The following is a 20,748-nucleotide window of genomic DNA, read 5'->3' as shown; positions in this document are numbered from 1 at the left end:
TCTTAGTGGGGAAAAGATGACTTACAGTCTGTCCACCATCATAAGCCCCACTGAGTTATTGGACTTACCAATGCTGTGTTTTTCTAGAAAAGAGGTGCTTTTAACTCAACACGAACAGCTCCTTTGTTCTTTATAATGCAATGGCACCTACTTGGAGAAGTGCTGGAACTGAGTTCTGGAGAGTTCTAGCTGAAAAAAACCCTGGGCCTTATTCCCACGTAGTGTGCACAGGATTGCAGCCTCCATAGAGGTTCTATTGCCCTTAAACTAAACATCAGGCATGTATAACTAAGGGTAGACTGAAATTCCTTCCCCTTAAAAACTGCTACATATCTTCCTTGCAAAATGGGGCATGGTTTCCTGCTGCTTTTAGAACATACATGAAGCAGCATGTTTAGGGAAGTTTTTAATGTTTGATGTTTTAGTATGTGATGTGAACCCCCCAGGGTGGCTAGGGAACCCAGCCAAATGGGTAAGGTATTTATTATTATTAATAGGCTCACTCATACTTACCTTTGCTCCACATTTCTGGGGCTTTCCAGGTCCACATCTGACTGCTTGTTTTTGGCATCCCTGAAAACCCACTCTTTACCACTGAATTGGAACAAATGGCAATCCATGGAAACTCAAATTGCCATTTGATCTGATATAGGTGTTAAAGATTGGGTTTTCCTGGGAAACTGGTGGGCAAAATAAATAAAAAAATAAGCATCAGACATGGACTGGTGACAGCATGGCTGCTGGTTACCCAGGGGCTCTAACCACAGCCCAGGTTGGGTGGGATGCTCCAGTGACTACAGATGGTACCGTCTGTGGCACCCTGGGGAGGGTGGAATGCCAGCCCACCACAGAGGACAGCTTGAGAAGCAGTGGCTTTACTCCTGTATCCACTGCTCGCTGACTGCTAGCCTTTGAAGCACATTCACATAATAATTAGCCACGATTCCATATTGATGCGGTATTTTCTTGACAAATACTGCTGGTTGCTTGTGCAGTTTCTCAAACCAGCTTCAATTCGACTAGAAAACGAATGCTGAGTGAGTGGAAATGGAGACAGCTGTTGCACTTGCATGATGATAACTACACTTTTTCCAGTTAATGAATTATACTTCTTATCTACACCTTTGTCCCCTGTTTCAATTTCAGTTGGTGATCCCTGTGTCTTCCCATTTATGTACAACGATGAATCCTACTCAACTTGCACCACGGTTAACAATAATAATAAGCTGTGGTGTGCCACAGAAGTTGAACCTGCCACGAAAATAATGAAGATCGGGAGAAAATGTGTTCACTGAAGGTGAACTTTATTTTCTTCTATTCTGGTTTCCTATGTCACACATATGCATAGCCATTTACTGAAATAAAGTAAACTGATCTTCCTCATAGAACTTTAAAGTTAGATTGGGTTTTCCATAGACATCTGATTGGACATTGTGGAAACAAAATTTTGCATTAGATGGGCCTTTGGTCTGATGTGGCAGAACTCTTCTGTGCTCTTAAACAGGTCGGGGACTACCATCAGTAGCTTGTATAGACCTTCCTTATGCCCGAACGATTACACATCTCCTTTCAAGGGTCAGATAAAAGTTGCTTCAAGCACAAGATTTCTAAAGAAATGAAACACATCAGCAGTATGTTAATTTGAAAATATGGTTCAAACTATGTACCTAAGAGGCGCTTTGTATAAATATTTCCTACTAATAATTGATAAAGATTGCATAGACCTTTTCTAATATTACTGATATTACATTGGCATAAATTCCAGCTATCCTCATGTCTTGTTTTATATCTAGTATAACTGTATTCATTCACTTAATCTTTCTTTATAGTTTCTTGTTGCTTTAACATTATTGTCAGTTGAGCAACTGTCACTTGCTCTCACAGGCTCCTGACCAATTATTTTGTCCTTGGTTTGTAGCTATCTTTCTAAGCCTTTGCAAAGGAGATCCCTGGAAAGGTTTATATATATGTGACTTGTTCACCATTATTATTTTTATTTTTTGTATTTTGTGATCATCACTAGTATGTTTCAATGCATATAATCTCACTCTGGTTGGGTCTAGAGAATGGAGGTAATGATGGTGGATGAACCTGTGTCTCCCCTTTGTGTTCAACGGCCGAACCTTCGATACTTGCACCAATGAAAAGTCACCGCAAAGGGAATTCTGGTGGTGCGACAACAGGGAACTATGACCAGGACGAGAAATGGAGCTTCTGTCCTGATACCGGTGAGGATGATGCAGGAGCCTAGAATAACAGGAGTGGTTGGCTGGATGAATAATTAGTCAAGGCACTTGTAGGCCAAGGAGAGTGAGAGGGGAGTTCAGTATTCCACAATCTGGTGCCCTCCAGACATTTTAAACTGCAATTCCCATCACCACTGACCATGGCCATACTTATGGGGGCAGACTGTTGTGAAACACCTGAAAGCCCCACTTTGGGAGCAACTTGCTTGCATGCAAACCATCAAAATGTCATTCCCCAGAATCTCCAGGTAGGGCTGGAAGAGTTTCCTTGCCAGTCGATTGGACAACACCATGCTAGATGGATCTAGCGTCTCACTCAATTTGGACTCATTGCTTATATTACAACGCTATAACTGCATTGTAAACATGTGCACACCAGTTGGCTCTAGTGTAGAGCACAAAACTTTGTGCAATTCACATAGTTCTTTCTCTTTTGTTATAACAATTTTAATTTTGTGACTTGTTTATAGCGTTTTCCCCTGTGTGTTGATCAGCCTATGTCAGCTTTCTATCTTCTTATGAAAAGTTTGCTTAGTCTTAGCATTCCTGAGCCAGTTCGAGGTTCAGGCCTAGGTTTTTTAAGGAGGAAAGCGGGAAAGCCCCCCCCCCCTTTTGAGGATCAGTCAAAGTTGTGCATCTTCTTTTGGAAGAAGAAAAGCCCCATTTGCAAAGGATCAGCTCAAGTTGTTGTGCTGCTAGCTTTTGCAAAGGAAAAAGGACCCATTTGCGAAAGAGCAGTTCAAAGTGTTGTGCTGCTGCTTTTGCAAAGGAGAAAAGACCCATTTGCGAAAGGAGCAGCTCAAAGTTGTTGTGCTGCTGCTTTTGCAAAGGAGAAAAGACCCATTTGCGAAAGGAGCAGCTCAAAGTTGTTGTGCTTCTGCTTTTGCAAAGGAGAAAAGACACATTTGCAAAAGAGCAGCTCAAAGTTGCCAAGCGCCCTCAGCCAATCGCCTCCGAAAGGTCGCGCGGATCATAGAGACGAGGAAGAAAGGGGGTCGGCACTCGGGGGGAAAGAGGAAGGGACGGTCTATAGAGAAGGGGAGTCCTAGAACGGCCTAAAAATCGCTACCAGCTGAAGCTGTTTTTTTTTAAAAAGCGAGAATAAAAGGTGAAGGCTGGCGTCCCAGCGGCGGCTACACGGGCCACATGACGAGGTCTGGCGGGCCGGACTAGGCCCGCGGGCCTTGTGTTTGACACCCGTGAGTTAGATGATCCACTAGTCACACATTATATAATCGCTTGGTGCACCGTATATAATAGCTCGTTAGCTTATATGAGAGTGAGTGGTGTGGTAGAAGTTATAGAAAAAGAAATGATATAGGACTCAGCTATATTAATTAAAAACAGTGTTGTTGTTATTATTATTATTATTATTATTATTATTATTATTATTATTTGTAGCTCACCCATCTGGCTGAGTTTCCCCAGCCACTCTGGGCAGCTCCCAATCAAGTGTTAAAAACAATACAGCATTAAATCTTATAAACTTCCCTAAATAGGGCTGCCTTCAGATGTCTTTAAATTTAGGATAGCCATTTCTTTGACATCTGGTTGGAGGGCGTTCCACTGGGCGGCGGCCATTACCGAGAAGGCCCTATGTCTGGTTTCCTGTAACCTCATTTCTTGCAATTAGGGAACCGCCAAAAGGCCCTCGGCACTGGATCTCAGTGTCTGGGCTGAACGATTGGGGGGGGGGTGTGGAGACACTCCTTCAGGTATACAGGATCGAGGCCATTTAGGGCTTTAAAGATCAGCACCAACACTTTGAATTGTGCTAGGAAACGTACTGAGGGCCAATGCAGATCTCTCAGGACGGTGTTATATGGTGCCAGTGGCCACTCCCAGTCCCCAGTCTAGCTGCCGCATTCCTGATTAATTGCAGTTTCTGGGTCACCTTTAAAGGTAGCCCCACGCAGAGCACATTGCAGTAGTCCAAGTGGGAGATAACTAGAGCATGCACCACTCTGGTGAGACAGTCCATGGCAGGTACAGTCTCAGCCTGCGTACCAGATGGAGCTGGTAGAAAGAATTATGCTAAAATTAAACTACTCCCCACCCCGACTAAACTTTTGTCCCACCTCGAACAGAAAGTAAATTATAAAATAACATTATAAAAAACCACCATTCGAGGTACAACAGATTAAGAACAGTTAAATCTTTAAAACCATTTCCACCACTTGCTGAAGAGAGCTGCTCAGAGTATGTGTGAATGTAGGCCCGATGGAATTGGTTTGCTGTGGGGAGCGGTCTTCCCAAACATTCACAGGAGCAGCAACAGCAGCGGTGTCCCGAAGGCCTCCTGGGGCCTCTTAAGCTGTGGCAGTGAGTGTAGGCCCCTTCCCCCAATGCCCGATGGAATTGGCTGGAGGAGGGAGCGGTCTTCCCAAACACTCACATGTGTTATAAGCATGCAACACCAGATGGCGCTGTAGAGCACAAAACATTTCTACCGTGTTCTCATAAAATAAGACACCGTCTTATATTTTTTTCCCCCTCAACAAAACACAGTATGGCTTATTTTCAGGGGATGTCATTTTTTAACCACGTTGCATTGGTACGCTGTATAGCCACGCCTCTCCAGGCTGTTTTAATGGAGGTGCCGCGTCACTATGGCTTATTTTCGGGGTATGGCTTATTTTCGGGGTATGGCTTATTTTCGGGGAACGGCTTATATTTCGCAAATGCATAGAAATCCTGCTATGGCTTATTTTATGGCCATGTCTTATTTTAGGAGAAACACGGTATGTGATTTTGCTTATTTATTATTATTGCACCTGTCCTCCGAGGAACTCAAGGTGGTGCACATGGCTCCCCTGCTCTCCATCTTATCCTAACAACACCCTGAGAGATTGGTTAGGAAGAGAGTTGGTGACCAGCTAGGATCAGCAGCACAAACTGCAGGAACAATCCTTTCCATTTTTTAATCGTTTGGGCTATAGGTTTTATTGGAAATGTTCTACATTAATGATATTTGGACTACTCTGTTTTCGTTTTCCAGGAGTTCAACCAGATGGCAGCTATAAATATCCAGTTATCTAGTTTGGATCACAACAGGCGGATGGTAAAAGAAAGATCATTGGGTGTGCTGACTAGAAGCCTTGCTAAGTTGGGTTGTGTTGCAAATAATTTAGAAGAATGATTCTCTGTTACCAATATATAAAGTCTTGGGAGTTCTTCACCCTGTGAGGTGGCCTAAAAATAATAAAATGTGGCAGTGGGAGATTATTAATCTTTGTCAAACTGTATCTTTGTGCTGCAAAAATAAAACATTTCTTTTAGTTTGCTAGGCAGCATAAAAAATATGATGAGTGATCACTATGAAATATGATGTGTGTTGGAGAAAGTTTTTGCAACTGCATGAATGAGATTGCATAGTCTTCATAGGATGAATGAAATATGTACATGTGGCTGGTTCTATCACACACTTCACCCAATCATCCAAAAGCTTCCCAAGTGGTCTTTAGCTTTCACTGGCTCATATTCAAGAAATATATGTAGTAGATAAACTGAGTATGATTCAGTATTCAGAGATAACCTAGTTAAAGCCAGCATCAACCAAACAAAGCTCTCATGCCCAGTCAATGGCCTCAGCCCTGAAGGGGACAGCCCTGTCACCCCATTCAACTGTTCTCACTTCCTTTGAAAATTCTACCTTCTCAGCCCCTCTCCTTGGATAATCATTTGTCTTTCTGCCAGATTTAGTGCCAATTTGAATAAGGTCTGGTTGTGTCATGTGGTTACCACTTGTTGTAATCTAACTGGAAAGTCATTCAGTGGAAAGAACAGGTAGAAATTCTCATTTAAAAAATGATAATGGCTGATGATGGTCTTCCGCTACACTGATGTAGTAAAGTTTTTGTTCTTATTCTGTTGATCAATTGGTGGTGGGGCAGGAATTGAGAAAGAATGTATGAATGAAGTTTAATTGGTAACATCTGATAAGTATTTGGATTGCTGAAACCACCATTTGCTTAGAAGATAGACACTTGATAAGGCCATGCATTAATAATTTAGCTTCACACTTTTTTTACAATGCATGTCAATGCTTAAGAGTTTCAACACTTATGAAAACAGGACAAAGTGCCTGGAAGGATTTCTTTGTACATCCGTAAATATGTCTTTAAACCAGGCGATCACAAAAGCGGGGAGCTCCTGGTCCCCCATACCCCCTCTCCCCTCAGCTCCCTACATCTAAAAGTCTACAGTAGCTTTATTAACAGCTTTGATTACAGATTTATATTTCATTCCTAGTTCCAGGCTGCCTCTCCATTTTTATTAATGGCCTTTCAGCTGATTAGCCACTGGAATGTGGAGTTAACCAGGGCTATTGACTGTCTGGCTCCGAAGCCACCCTCTCCGATTGCATGGAGACTGGACAGCCCTGTGGTCTTCCCTGGAGCTGAGGGCAATGAAACAGTCTCTTAGATGGCTAGAGCGCCAGTGGCAGAAAACAGATTCTGAATCAGACCAGACACGGGCTAGAGCTCAGCTTCGAGCCTACCAAGTGGTAATGATGACGGCGAAGAGGACCTTCTTCATCGTTTCTATTGCCTCTGCAGAAAACAGCAGCAGGAGACTCTTCCAGGTGGTTCGCAATCTATCAGAACCACCTTTGTCACCAGGGCCTGGTAGGGACCCCAATATCTCCTGCAATGCTTTTGCAAAGTTTTTTGCAGATAAAGTCACTCAGATTCAGAAGGAGGTAGACTCCACCATGGGAGCAGGGCCGGGGCGGGAGAGTGCTAGTGTCCTGTCTAGTCATGTTTCATGGGATCAATTCCAATCTGTTACCTTTGAGGATGTGGACAGTATGCTTGGACGAGTGAAACCGACCACCTGTCTCCTTGATCCTTGCCCATCCTGGCTAATAAAAGCGAGCCAGGAAGGGCTAGAGGATGGGCGCCGTCGGGTGGTGAATGCTTCCTGCTACAAGGGAGTTTTCCCAGACCCGCTGAAAGAGGCCGTCATTAAACCGCTTCTTAAAAAACATCTTTAGACCCGACCAATATGGCCAACCATCGCCCAGTCTCAAATCTACTATTCTTGGGCAAGGTGCTTAAGTGGGTGATTGTTCAACAACTCCACGCATGCCTGGAGGATGCAGACCATTTGGATTCCTTCTAATAGGGATTCTGGCCTCACCATGGGACTGAAACTGCCTTGGTCATGCTGGTCGATGATCTCCGGTGGGCTAGGGACAAAGGTGAGAGCTGTTTCCTAGTTCTGCGGCCTTTAACACCATTGACCATAACATCCTTCTGGACCGTCTAGAGGGGTTGGGAGCCGGGGTCACGGTTATACAGTGGTTTCGCTCCTTCCTCCTGGGCCGTGTTCAGAACGTGGTGGTGGATGATGAGTGTTCAGACCCCTGGGCGCTCACTTGTGGGGTGCCACAGGGTTCTGTCCTCTCCCCCATGCTTTTTAATATCTATATGAAGCCGCTGGGAGAGATCATCAGGGGGTTTGGGCTGGGTGTTCATCAGTATGCGGATGATACCGAGCTGTATTTCTCTTTCAAATCAGAACCAGTGAAGGCGGTGAAGGTCCTATGTGAGTGCCTGTAGGCGTTTGGAGGATGGATGGTGGCTAACAGGTTGAGGTTGAATCCTGACAAGACAGAAGTACTGTTTTGGGGGGACAGGGGGCGAGTGGGTGTGGAGGACTCCCTGGTCCTGAATGGGGTAACTGTGCCCCTGAAGGCCCAGGTGCGCAGCTTGAGTCATTTTGGACTCACAGCTGTCCATGGAGGTGCAGGTTAGCTCTGTGTCCAGGGCGGCTGTCTGCCAGCTCCATCTGGTACGCAGGCTGAGAACCTACCTGCCCGCAAACTGTCTCATCGGAGTGGTGCATGCTCTAGTTATCTCCCGCTTGGACTACTGCAATGTGCTCCACATGGGGCTACCTTTGAAGGTGACCCGGAAACTGCAATTAATCCAGAATGCAACAGCTAGACTGGTGAATGGGATTGGCAGCCGGGACCACATAACACCAGTCCTGAGTGATCTACATTGGCTCCCAGTACGTTTCTGAGTACAATTCAAATTGTTGGTGCTGACCCTTAAAGCCCTAAATGGCCTCGGTCCTGTATTCCTGAAGGAGCGTCTCGACCCCCATCGTTCAGCCCGTATGCTCAGATCCAGCGCCGAGAGCCTTCTGGCAGTTCCCTCACTGCAAAAAGCAAAGGAAACCAGGCAGAGGGCCTTCTCGGTAGTGGCGCCCGCCCTCTGGAACGCCCTCCCAGCAGAGGTCAAGGAGGTCAAGGAGATAAAAAACTACCTGACAATCGGAAAATAACTGAAGGCAGCCCTGTTTAGGGAAGTTTTTAATCTGTGAAATTTTAATATATTTTAATATTTGTTGGAAGCTGCCCAGAGTGGCTGGGGAGACCCAGCCAGATGGGCGGGGTACAAATAAATAATAATAATAATAATAATAATAATAATAATAATAATAATAGTTTTCCCCTCATTTTCTCAATCTTTTTCTTAGGGGGATTGATTTCCTGGGCCCACTCTTCTGACAGTTCATTTTTAAACTACTGTAGGATTTCAGTTATGGGCTCCCAGTCCTCTCTTAAGAGGTGTGCTGACTTCTGAGGCACAGTGGGCCTAGCACTTGATCACATAACCATCCTGAAGAAACACTGCAACAGGGGCCAAAATAGGTTTTCTTCAATGTTTCTTCAATGTTTTCTTCAATGTTTGGAAGGCTCTGGCTCATGATCTTCTGGATAACTTCTTGTTGGGTGACTTTTTAAAATATTAAGCGTGGTTGGGATCAGGACACACACTCTTTCTACAGTAGGGGAAAGTGGGGCACGTTGAGCCATTTTTTACTTTAAGCTCTACACACCTCAAAATAATGCACATAACAGAAAACCTTTGCATTTAATATTTATTAGGTACTATTCCAAACAAAACCAAAGGGTTAATGTTTCACATTTGATGGAATAAAATGACAAAAAATCACATTTAAGTTTTTCAAAATAATGGATCAATGTGCCCCAGTAGTGGGGCACATTGATCCTTCATTTGGGGCACATTGAGCCATTCCAATTTAAGAGCAAAGAAGGCATTTTTACTACACAGTATAAGCTTCCAAAAGAGTTTAAAAAATATCTCAAAGTTCTTAAGAGTCAGCATCACTTCAACTTGTACTCATTAAGTAAACATGGAAATGTTACCATCCTAGAAGCACGAGCAGTTCCTCCGAAGCAGAGTGGTTTAGGTAACAAATTTACAATATCCTCAAAAGGAATCAAAGCTTCTGGTTCAGAAGACGGAGTGAACTTGGGCTGGTCATTCACTTTGGACAGAACACGTTTTAGAAATTTTACAATGAAGTCCCCATATTCATCAGTTCCGGTAACTTCAACAACATAATGGGAAATTGTGGTTTTTCCTAAAATCTTCACGATAACAAAGTTTCCCTCTTTCACAACAGTCTTGTTGAATTCTATTTTTTTCCCCCTCCACTTCATCTTTAGAAAAGGTTTCAAAATCAGACGAGTCACTTTCAAGCAGCTGGTTCGCATTCAACTTTTCTTTCATAATTTTTGACACAGCCTTTCCAGGTTCAATGTACCCCATTCCCAATTGGATCAATGTGCCCCACATCACCATTTCAGACATACATCTATTTTATGCAAAACAGGCTGGCAGCCATGACAAATATTTTAGTACATACTGCAGCTATGTTAACTATGATCACATAAATGAAAATATATTTCAGCTACCTTTACAACTTTTAAAGCTACATGGTTCACAATGCATATACAATTTTTTACTAAAGCTTACCTAATTTAACAAATCTGGATTTTTTTTTAAACTTCTTTGAAAACCCAAACCCAAACACAATGACAGTATGTAGTATCACTGCTGTTGTTTTTGTGTTGCCACAAACTTTGTATAAAAGCTAAAGTACGGTTTTAAAATGGAAAGGATCAATGTGCCCCATGGCTCAACGTGCCCCACTTTCCCCTACAGTCTTGTTCAGTATTGCAGAGGCTTCTTCAGTAACCTCCTTGAGGTTTGAAAGATTGTAGGAAATGTCATCTGGACTAAAACAACACAACAGTTCATCAGAAGCACTTCCTTTCCTTTGTCAGGCTCCGTTCAACCATTTGAAAATGGCTGTGTGATGCTTTCTGCCAATTATACGCATCAGCGATGCTTTGTTTGCTGAGCAAAATCAAAAAGGTAATGGAAGGTGATAATATGCAAAGGATTAGCTTGAGGCAAAGCAGGGATATGGATCAGTGGGAGAGTTTCTCAGGGTGCGATATACCATGGTAAGCAGGAACAGATATCCAGAGCACAAAAGGGGGAAAGTTAAAGTCCATTGTATGGAGTACAAAACAATGAAGTACACGTCTGCTAGGCTGCCATGCAACAATTGAAAACAAAAATTCCTGCAAAACCTCAATCACAACATGGGATATAATTCCTATTTAAAAGTGGTTCACTGCAGTCTAAATGACACATTCAGCCCTCTTCAGATGAAGTGAGTCCTGGGCTTTTTTGGTCAGTGAAGGGCACTAATGGAATAAGCAGATCATCATACATTCTGTTATATACATAGTTCTGCAAAGCTCAACTTTGATTGACCCCACATTCAAAAACAAGGTGTACCCATGGGCTCTAAATGTGATCCCAGCGTGGCCAATTTTTTAAAAATATATATATATATATTCATTTTTAATAAATAAATCTTTACATCACTCCAATATTACTACACAAATAAATATACGGTAAGTTCTATTACACAATTGTAAAGAAAAGATTCACAATATTGATGATAACAAAGTTCATAACCTTAGTAATATATATATATATAGTAAAATATAACCTAAAAAAATTAATACAAAAAATAACACATTCATTCAATTCATTTTAGCTTTTCCATTAAATAATAAAAAAGAACTTAATTATATATAAACATCAACTTCCCTAATCCAACTCTCCATTGATTCTAAAAAGAAACGAAAAAGTGTAAGATTGTAAGTGTTATATAACATTTTGATCTAACATTGTATTTTATTTTATCACTATTATTTTACCGTTATTCTACAAGAGTTATTCCAATGCGAAAATCATGTTGAGGTCGCACCTCTTCTTTAAGTAGCATAAAAAACAATTCCACTCTTCAACAAATTTACTCCTCGGGTTTTCTTTTATTTTTTTCTGAAAGAAAGGCCAACTCAATATAACCTACGGTTTTAAACAGAAATTCTTTTTTCACTGGTATCTTGTCACTCTTTCAGTAAGATGCCACTAGAATTCTCGCTGCAGCTGAGGTATATAAAAAAATAGTTCCTTATTTTATTAGGTATGTCTGGAGTTGTGATCCCTAGTAAGTATGCTTCTGGAGTTTTATGAAAGTGAGTTTCTAAAATGGTTTCCAATTCTAAATGAATTTCATTCCAAAATATTTTTTTATTTTACATTTCCACCAGATGTGAAATAAATCTCCAACTTCCTCACATCTCCAGCAAGTATTTTGCACATAATAACCCATTCAGTGAACACATCCTGTTCACTGAATGGGTTATTCAGTGAAAACATCCTGTTCACTGAATAACCCATTCAGTGAACAGGATGTATTCACTGAATGGGTCATTATGAGCAATATGTTCTAAATCAAAATTTCTCATAAAGATATTGGCAACATATTGCTCATAATAACCCATTCAGTGAATACACCCTGTTTTATGGCCAGTATATAAATGATTTGATATTTATATTTTCAGAGAATATTTTTGAACCATTCAACCATTGGATCAATGGTGTGAGTCCACACTTGACCTTTGAAGGTACACTGAGTCCACATTGTTTAGCTTTCCTTGTTCTAGAAATCTTTGTGGATGAATGAAGAAATAAAGTGCAACCCTAAAAGGAAAGTACAGATAGAAACTCCTTGTTACACTGCACATCTAACCCCCCCAAACATCTCTGTGATAACCTTCCCTTAAGTCAGTTTCTAAGATTAAAATGCAATTCTTCACACCCACAAGAATTTAAAGCCCATTCAAAAACACTTTCTGCATCCTTATTACCATGAGGTTGTACAAACTCAGTCATAACAACTGCCATCCAAAAAACACGTAAGATAGAAGTTGACCCTTCTTCCATCTGTTTCACATGTTAATATAAGATCTTCGTGTATTTACGCTTCCCTAGAATATAACCATATGACTTTCGAAATCGAGAAAATCATTAGGCGTCATAGGCATATACTTTAGGATATCCCGGGGTGTGAGAACATCCCCCTCTTTGCCAAACGACGCACAAAGTCATGTAAAGATATATTGGTGCATACGTATTTAAAATCCACACTCACACAACGTACGTTGTCCAGTCCTCTACATGGTATTTTTAGATGTGGGCATTGTACCTCCTGTAAATATGCTCCACAGGTAAAAGAGTTTGTCAATATAACCTCAAACTGTAACCGTTGATGTTTATCGCAGCTACTATTATGAAACAGAACTACTATCTTGTTACATAACTTTTGGTATGTACAGTTGTTTATGGTATTTGTATTATTCTTTTTGTAAAAAAGTGTGTGACATCATAACATTGCATTTATTTGCATCACCCAGAACCCGTACTACTGATGAAGCCCAGGACGGCGAAACAAGGTTTATATTCCGGAAATTCTTGTCTTTGGAATAGGATTCTGTGGAACTGGAACTACTTGTTATTGCTGGGACTTTATGAACTGATGCAGGTGGAACAGACACATACCAATGTCTAGACCTGATCCATGAACTGATTACAGTATGAACTGATCCACTGGGTGGATTACTATTCTTTATATTGCAGGAGGGCAGCTGGTTACAACACGTGTGTTTATTCAGAAAATCCAAGCCACAAATATGAAACAGCAACCGTGTCAGGGTTACCTGTGAAGCTACAGCCTTAAAGCGGACAGCTTAATGGGAGTACGAGCTAGCATCAATAAGACCTCATCTAACATTGTGGGCTGCTTGAGTACAGGCTGCCTTCTGTTCCTGCTGGGAATCTCTCCTTGCCTCATGAAAGGCACACTTAATTCCGAAAGATGTGGCAGGATGACCCCCGGAATACTTATCGCAAAAATGGGAATACCGACATCCCTGATGCTGGCAGGACCCCTTATTATATTCCTAACATATAAGACACCTTCCTGGCTTCTTAATCTCCTGCTTGGATTTTAACTGCTCAGTGGACTAGCTCTCGAAATTTGGAGATACATAAGTAGTCCATACATCAAGATCCTTACGATCCCATTAAGCAGAAGGGATATTGGCAGCCAAACAAAACTCTCATCGTAACTTACAGCTTCTGCCTCACCGGCCAGCGTAAAAGGCTTACACACCAATGATTGATAATTCCACAGGTGCAAAGTTCTCTTGGGGTAAACTGCAGGAATAACCCCAGTAGATACTTGAGAGGCATCAAGCCACTTCTCAAAGGTTCTCTCCACTTTAAGGGAGTTGGCCTTGCCCTTGCCCAAAGAAACCTACTTATCCCGGTCTGGGCATTCATTAGGGGGAAGGAGTTTGAAAATATCCACATAGGGACCATTGAGTGTCCTGTTACGCATTCTGGATGGCAAATGCGTACCTGGGATAATATCCCTGACAGCATTTGTCGAAACTTTAACGTCGTTGACCGGTTTACCATCAATACCTTCCAAAGGAAGGCAGTACCTGGCCCTGTGAGAGTTGGCTCTATGCTGCCATGCCCACTTCAGCAGGCCCAAAGCCCCCTCACCATGACCCCAATACAGACCCAACGCCACATCTGAATCATCATTAAAGGTCTGAGAATACATAGCAGTGGAAGAGGAGGAGTCGCCACCTCTGTTCCTCTTGGCCCTGCGTTTGGAGCGACGACTCTTCTGCCATGTGCCACCAGAAGAAGGGACTCTAGGCACCAGTAGATCCTCCTCAGATGACTGGATGCTGAGCGCCTCCCTCGAAGGAGCAGACTGGACCTGCACAGAACTAAAAGCATGTGAGGAATTGACTGGGAAGATGATCCCCCCCACTACATGCTGTGCAAACTGAGGTCCTGAACTCCCAGGCCCCGGAGGAGCTGACTGCAAATGAGGCAGTCCAGACTGGAAGGCACGCTGTATCATGGCACCCATACTGCTAGAACCACCCCAGGACTAGCTGGGACTGGGATCCTGGAAGATTGGAATTGGGAGAACAAGGCACCAGAAGAATCAAAAGCCTCGCTCCCTTCGCTCACATCCCAAGGACCATGAGCCTCAAAAACAGTAGATGACGTGGAAGGGCCTGGCTGAGAAACAGGCTTCTTTCCAAACTGCTGAGACAAAGATTCCAGCTCAGTATGAACCCTTGACACGGCCACCGGATCTGATCCAATATCAGCCATAATTGCACCCAAGCGATCCAGCGTATGCTGGGGAACTGCTGGGGGAGGCGCTGAACACAATGAGTGAGATGGGCCTCTGATCACCCTTTTAAAAGGGAGAGCAGGACTGGGATTCCTCTTGAAAGGCCTTGATAGGCCGAAAACCTTCTTTTTAAAACAAGGGGAATTACAGAAATACAAACGGAATTGAAAAGGCACCCCACAATTAAAATGGCGCTACAGCCAAAATTAGCTGGGTGAAGACCTCCTCTACTTGAAAGAAGGTACAATATGGCGATCAAGTTAAATTGGGGGGCGGGGCCCGGTTCCCGGCCCTGGAAATTCCCCACCAGCCCTTTAAGCAGAACAGAAGAAAAAGCAAATCGCTTGGAGAGGGAACTCCCCGCGATGCCCAAAAGTGATTGGCTGCCCGATAAGATTTTGAGGCCCCAAAGCTGCAGCTGCACAGAGGACACGCTGTTGCTGTTCCGAATTCACGCCACAACACGTGCCCTATTTGTGTCTCACCACAACATGTGCCCTATTTATGTGAGGACCCAATCTAGACACTTAAAAAATCGTTCTGAAAATGCTTTTTAAAAAAGCATTTAAAAAAATACATTGAATTTTCCATAAGGCTCATCATTGCCCTCTAGTGTCACATTGTATATTACACTTAAAACACACTTAAAATGTTTTATTTGCAGCTGTATAGCTGAGTCCCTGGAGGGCCAGGCCTGAGCTTCCCTACCCCTGTTTAAGGATGTAAGAACAAGGAATTTCTATTCTGACCTGTCAAGGTCATTTTGTTCCCATCTCTTGTAGTTTAGTTTTAGCAAATATGAAATTATTTGTCTTATTTGTCTGCTATTTAATTTCTTCATGTAATCTTCAAATATTATTAATTTTACATAATTAACAGTGTAATTATTGCCTCACTATACTTGTCAGCAAAAAGGCCATTCATTTCAATGTAAAAGGAAAAACAATTTAAATTATATATAGTTGGCAGACTGAAAGCCACCAGAGCAGCAAATACCAACTGCTATTCACTGGATTGATTTCTGCTTCAGACATGGCCTAAATAAGCAGCAATTTTCACCTCGGTGTCCATTTCCATTTGAATTCCCCTATATCCATATCCCCTGTCCTGTTGTCAATTAATTAGTCCGGTGATCTTTCCACACCAGAGAGGAAAATGGGGTCTTTGCCCTTTCTCTGCTTTGCTAATTTTCAGTTTGCAGGGATATAGGCTAAAAAGAGTAACTTTCCAAATCTGTATTTTTCCACCAGCATTCTACCACATCAGGAAACAACCACCTCCTTTTGTTGTACAGTGGTACCTGGGTTACCAACTATTTTAACCCGGAAGTAAGTAACCTGAGCTCTCAGAGGCCTCGTCGCTGCCGGGAGCAAAGCTTGAACATCTGCGGGGCCTGCAGAGCCTCCTGGATTTGGCTGGAGCTGCGAAGGCTCTCTGAATGCCGATTGTGATTGTGGAAGTGGACCCTGAGCCCCATTTCAAGCAATGATTATCATCAGCGCAGGTAAGAAACAAAAATCACATTTTTATTTTTACTGTTTTATTGATTTCATTTTATGAATCAATGGCCTCGTTAGATTGCAAAATCCATGTAAATTTGCTGTTTTAGGGGCTCTTATCATTGTCTGGTTCCTGTTGAGTGTGTTTCATTTGTTAATTGAGTCTCTTGCTGCTAATCAGATGCTTCCTGTTGAGTCTGCCAACTAGAGGTTTTGTTTTTGGTATTTTTTTGCGTTTTGGTTTGTGCGGCTTTTTCGGTTTTTTGACTATGACTTCTTGTTTTCATGGGACTGACTTGTGACTGTGGTTTGTGACTTCGTTTTTGTGACTGTGGCTTCTGATTTCATTTTCATGACTTGCTTTTGTGACTGTGTGGAACCCATTTCAGCTACTGGTTGATTGTATACTATGGTACATTGATTATTGCCTTCTTTTTATGGAGCAATGTTCTCGTTAGACAGTAGAATTTGTTTTCAATTGCTGTTTTAGGGGGTGTTTTTCATCATCTGGAATGGATCAATCCACTTTCCATTACTTTCAATGGAAAAGTTCGCTTCAGGTTAAGAACACTTCAGGTTAAGAACAGACTTCCGGAACGAATTAAGTACTTAACCTGATATATCACAGTATGTGTTTCCTTTGTGGACATTTAAGGAGAGATAAGGTTCGGTGTAAATAATGCCATAAAAATATATAATTTGCATATTACAGGCTATTAACCCCTCCCCACTCCCCAGATCATGATGGTAGTAAAGGTATAGTAGGAATCTGTCTGTTGATACATCATTCCTGGAGCACTGAGGGAATAATTCTTGATTTCAGGAGCCTCCTTATTTACTCATTGCAATATAAGACCCACTTCCCTTTATTCTTAGCATTGTGTACAAAGAGGAAACAAAAAATAATGAGGTACACTGAGCTTTTGTTGGGAAATATGCCATTACTTGTGGTTGTGCCAACATCAGACACCTGTAGTTGGAGGGAGGGAGGGCTAAGTTGGGCTTATAAAAAGAATACCTGCCTCATGCCTGTCAGATTCCCTTAGAGAAGAGATGGGCTCCATCATGGCATTCCTGTTGCTCACCTGTGGTCTCTTACTATTGTTGCCTGAGGCTGTGGGTAAGAAATATTCCATGAATTGTTTCTGATTCATCTTAACGAGGCTAGTGGATCATTGATCTCTGCTTTCAAAGGATCTCTTACAGCTAGCCATCACTTGCATAAACTTCTGTTTAGCTATGGTCCTGTCTTAGTGGAGAAAAGATGACTTACAGTCTGTCCACCCATCAGTAAGCCCCACTGAGTTATTGGACTTACCAGTGCTGTTTTTTCTAGAAAAAAGAGGTGCTTTAACTCAACATGAACAGCTCCCTTGTTCTTTTATGATGGCAATGGCACCTACTTGAGAGGTGCTGGAACTGAGTTCTGGAGAGTTCCGGCTGAAAAAACAACCATGGGCCTTACGCCCACCTAAGTGCGCACAGGATTGCTGCCTCCATAGAGGTTCTATAGCCCTTAAACTAAACCTCAGGCATGTATAACTAAGGGTAGACTGAAATTCTTTACCCTTATAAACTGCCACACCCTTCCCTTGCCAATAGGGGGCATGGTTTTCTGCTGCTTTTAGAAGACATCTGAAGGCAGCGTGTTTAGGGAAGTTTTAAATGTTTGATGTTTTAGTATGTGATGTAATCCCAGTAGAGCACCACTTATGCCCTTGTCCCATAAGAACTAAAGAGGATCTTACACATTACCTTCTTCATTGTCCTATTTACTCGGGCTTTAGAGATGCGATTCTGCAAATCATACCCATTTCAATAAATAACCCGGAAGATTGAGTAAAATTTTTGTTAGTTGATGCTAACCCACGGATTTCCCATGTGGTAGCGCTCTTTGTGATGAAGGCCATGAAAGCCAGGGAAAGATTTCTGGATGACAAAGAAAAGACCCCTTCATTGTCTTCTTAACTCGTTTTTGTTCTATTTCTCTTTGTGTTTTGTGGGATGAGGGTCTTGCGGGGACTGTATGTAATGAATTTTAATTTTGTTGTGCAGATATTTGTGTAAAGGCATGGTCCTCACAATATACTGGTGTGTGTGTGTGTGTGTTTGTGTGTGTGAGAGAGATGTGAGCCACGCTGAGTGGCTGGGGAAACCCAGCCTGATGGGTGAGGTATACTAATAATAATAATAATAATAATAGAAGGCTCACCATACTTACCTTTGCTCCACATTTCTAGGCACTTAACTGCTTGTTTTTGGATCTGGCATCCCTGAAAACCCACTCTTTACCGCTGAATTGGAGCAAATGGCAATCCATGGAAAACCCAAATTGCCATTCGGTCCGATTCAGTGGTAAAGATTGGGTTTTCCTGGGAAACTGGTGGGCAAAATAAATAAAATATACAGTATATACGTGAGTTTAAGCCGACTTTTTCAGCCCATTTTTTGGCTTACACTCAGGTGAGGCGGGCGGCTGCAGAGGGACAAGCGGCAAGAAAGGGATCCTTTCTTGCTGCTTGTCTCCCCTGCCCCACCAATCCCCTGTCCTGTGCCTGCTCTCCGATCCCCCGTCCTGTGCCTGCTCTGCGCAAGGCATCGGGGAGGGAAAAGCGGCAAGAAAGCGCTCCTTGACGCTTTCCCCTCCCCGATGCTGTAGTAGCCGTGCCCCCAACTTGCCCAACAGTTTCCCACTGTTGGCGCCCCGGGTGCACATGCCACTCGTGTCCGCTTTGACCCAGCTACTCCAAGCTGAGCCAAACGCTCTTCTTTTCGCTGCCACCACCCTCTATTTGATCCCCACTTCAGCTGCGAACCCAGGACAGAGACAAGAGGGCAGCCTCCACCTGTGCTGGCTACGCAGCTACTTTGCTCAAAACAGAGCCACAAATAAATTCTTTTCCCTTACAATAGCATGGACTTGCGGCAGGCCTGGATTTAGCCAAGCATTTAACTTAGAGATGAACAAAACTCAGAACAACAGTTCTTTTAAACATTTATTTGAAGGTTACTAAACGATACATAAGGCATAGTTCCCAATAACAGTTACGAAAAAAGAAAATAAAAACATTCTAGTATGCTAGCTTTAAAGACTTACTTAATCCCTTTCCATTGAACTGCAAGGATCTGATTCTTAGCCGGAATCTACATCTCAAAGGCAGGTAGTTCTCTCTTAGGCCTTCCGCCCTCGAGGCTTCAGCATGATGATGAATGCGTGCCCCTCCCAAGCTTTCTTAGGTTCCCATTCTAAGAACTCTCTAAGAACCCCTTTCTCCACAAAGGGGCTAGATAATTATAGCCCTCCCCCCATGTGGAGTCCCGATTTTTCTCCAATGAGAAACAATCCAATTAACCCAAATTAACCAATCCACATCTTTGGGTCATTCTTCTTCTTCTTCTTCTTTTTTTATAGAGATTTTATTATTTTCCATATATAAACAAAAGAAAAATACAAAAATACATAATAAACAATAAACAATAAACAACAACAATAACAATGACAATAACAATAAACATAAGAAAAAACACATATACATACCTAAACATACACATATCTCAATCATCTTCTTTTTTCTATCTTCTTTACATACATTAAGACTTCCCCCGTTCCCCCCACTGCATTCAAAATTAATATATAATTTGGGTGGCTTTGTATCTTTTTCCATAAACCTTTACCATATCTCTCAATAAACTTTAAATTAATTAAACAAATATAGTTTCTCACTTACACTCAATATCTTTACATACTCTTAAACATTTATAACATTCACATCTAAACTTCTTCTACACTATTTTATCTAACATAAACAAGCTAAAGCCAATTCTACTAGCTAATTCTGCTCAAATATTCAATTTTACACATTTAACTAAATAATCCTTGAATTTCTTCCAATCCTGCGACACCTTCTCCTCCCTCTGGTCTCGGATTCTCGCGGTCAGTTCGGCGAGTTCCATAAAGTCCATTAGCTTCATCTGCCATTCTTCCACTGTCGGAATCTCTTCGCCTTTCCAATTTCTTGCCAATAAAATTCTAGCAGCTGTTGTGGCATACATAAAGAATACTCTATCCTGACTGGGTATCTCTTCATTGGTCATGCTCAAAAGAAATGCCTCTGGTTTCTTACTAAAGGTAATTTTCATTACCTTCTTAAGTTCATTGTAAATCTTATCCCAGAAAGCATTTACCCCTGGACATGACCACCACATATGATAAAAGGTACCTTCCGTAGATTTACATTTCCAACACACATCAGTCATTGTAGGATTCATCTTGGCTATCTTAACTGGTGTCAGATACCATCTATAAAGCATTTTCATAATATTTTCTCTTAGACTATTACAAGCTGTGAATTTGATACCTTTCTTCCACAGTCTCTCCCAGTCATCCACCATAATGTTATGACCCACATCTTTCGCCCAATCTATCATTGTCGATTTAACCAATTCATCTTTCGTATGCCACTCTAGCAACAAGTTATACATCTTGGAAAGGTTTTTAGAGTTCGATTCAATCAGTTCTGTTTCCAGTTTTGATTTTTCCATTTGAAAACCAATTTTCTTGTCTGCTTTAAATATCTCATAAATCTGGTGATATT

At 42.1% G+C, this 20,748-nt stretch overlaps 1 protein-coding gene across 1 annotated transcript in view; it reads left to right on the top strand.

Annotated features, from left to right (window-relative positions):
* LOC117057929 (epididymal sperm-binding protein 1-like) overlaps positions 1 to 20,748 on the top strand; it is a 67,961-nt gene that overhangs the window by 15,517 nt on the left and 31,696 nt on the right. The gene's annotated exons all lie outside the window — the stretch shown is intronic.

This window comes from Lacerta agilis, chromosome 14 (assembly GCF_009819535.1).
Source record: "Lacerta agilis isolate rLacAgi1 chromosome 14, rLacAgi1.pri, whole genome shotgun sequence".
In the NCBI taxonomy this organism is placed as follows: Eukaryota; Metazoa; Chordata; class Lepidosauria; order Squamata; family Lacertidae; genus Lacerta; species Lacerta agilis.
This window is presented reverse-complemented; position numbering and strand designations above follow the sequence as displayed.